We start from the raw sequence: 1,982 nt of genomic DNA on the forward strand, positions 1-1,982 counted from the left end.
AATTGTGTTTCAGTGGACAGCTAGGCATTGTCCCGAGGTCAGCCCTCAAGTTATCTCATTCTAACCTTTCATTGCCTTTGAGCTCCTTTACAACCGTTTCCGTGGCAAGTAATTGATAGTTAATGCAAAATGTTCTCGTGGACATGCAAATTTTGTCCAGTCTGACACAAGTCCAGTTGATTTGCCTAGCCCTTGTGGAAATCAGTTTGTTTCCATTTACATATTCATTTCAACATTTCTGGTCTATAAATATGTCTTTATGGAAGAACCAGGGATACCAGGTTTTGTAGGAAAGCAAATATCTTGTTTTTAAAAAGCTCTCTTGAGCTGCCCGTTTAAAGTTTAAATCATCCCTCACTCAAACACACCCCGCCCCCAGGTGGACTAGTCTCCGTATCAGCTATCAGTCAGACTTGTGGTCAGTCTCTCATGGGCTGTCAAAAACTGTAAATGTACCTGCCATTTCAGATGACATCCATGACTATGGAGACTACAGTGAAATCAATTACAAAATGAAATGGCGAGTCTTCTAAAAGATGTAGGTTTGTGAAGCAATGAGTCTGACATGAAAGGGCGGTTTGAATTATGCACGGCGCCACGGCGGGCAAGAAGAAACAGTTCATAACAGAGAAAGAGAGAACTGAGTGGATTTGGCAGACACCGGAGGTGGCTCCTTCAGCATCTCCCAACCTCTTCTTTTCTTCCTGCTTCTCCCCTCAGAGGCTAGGAAAGCTGAAATAACCCGTCTCCCTGACTTCCCTGAAGCCAGCAAGAACCAGGCTGCCCAAGCTCAAATCCGGCTTTGCCTCTTCCTGGTGTTCACATAAAAACATTCAAATCTGTAGAGAATTTTTGTGAGTTTAGTGGAGCCGGGAAGTAGAACCTCAACAGATTGAGATAATGCTCCGGAGAATGGCAGGTTACATCTATACATTGCAATCAAAGGAAGGGAAGTAGGTGGGTTACATGAAATCCATTGGTGATAGACTAGAGAGGCGGGAGAAAGCAAATCGGGGAAACCCCTGGGATTGGATAAAAACTAAAACAACAGACACATACTTAGGTGAGTGCCGGAACAATTAACATGATAATGAAGGAATCTGTGGTATCTGTCCTGGCGCCCAGGCATGTTAGGTTGTGCCCCCAAGGGATCTGGAAAAAGGAAAGTTACAAGTTACCCAGACATTTCAAGGGTATGTTATCATAGATGCAAACAGACAGATAGGCTCAGTTAAGGTAAAGGTTAACCTTGTCAGTGAAGATACCAGCCTAGAATATAACTCACCACCATAACTGCTTTTAGTTAGAGTTTAATTTCAGACTGTCCTTTGTGGTTACTTTAGGTCTCTGAGTTTGCAAGACCCCATGCAGACCTTCCCTGAGCTTGTCAGCTTAGCATGTGGCTCCTGTTCGTCCACACTGGCTATGTGAGCCTGAGCAAGTCATTTAATTCTCTTTCCTTCAGTTCGCTCATCTGTAAAATGTGCCTGTCCCATGGAGTTGTTCTGAGGATTAGATGCGTTAATACATGTGAACCTCTGGCAAATAGCGTGTGTTCAGAAGTGATCAGAAGTCTAGTTGAGAGCATGAGTGGGGGTGGGGGGGGGTTAATGGGGGGATGAGGACACATTTGTAATACCTTAACCAATAAAGAAATTAAAGATAAAAAAATAATAAAAAAGAAGTCTAGTTGATCTAGCAGTAGGGTCCCACGCACGCTCACCACTAGGGGCGGAGGTGAGGAGACATGAATAACAGTCCCACAGACTGTCTATTTTGGAGGAGGGGTGTTTCACTGAAGGAAATTCTGGATGCTGGGCTGGCCAAAACACTAGAGGTCACTTAGCTCTGCTAAGTCACCAGGGACAGCTCAAGGCGATTACCATAGTCATCCACTCCCCAGTGGTACAAGAAGGCAGCTACCGTATTTGCCGGCGTATAAGACGATTTTTTGGCCCTGAAAAATATGCCTCCAAGTGGGG

The sequence above is a fragment of the Myotis davidii genome, unplaced genomic scaffold (genome assembly GCF_000327345.1).
Source record: "Myotis davidii unplaced genomic scaffold, ASM32734v1 scaffold570, whole genome shotgun sequence".
Classification (NCBI taxonomy): domain Eukaryota; kingdom Metazoa; phylum Chordata; class Mammalia; order Chiroptera; family Vespertilionidae; genus Myotis; species Myotis davidii.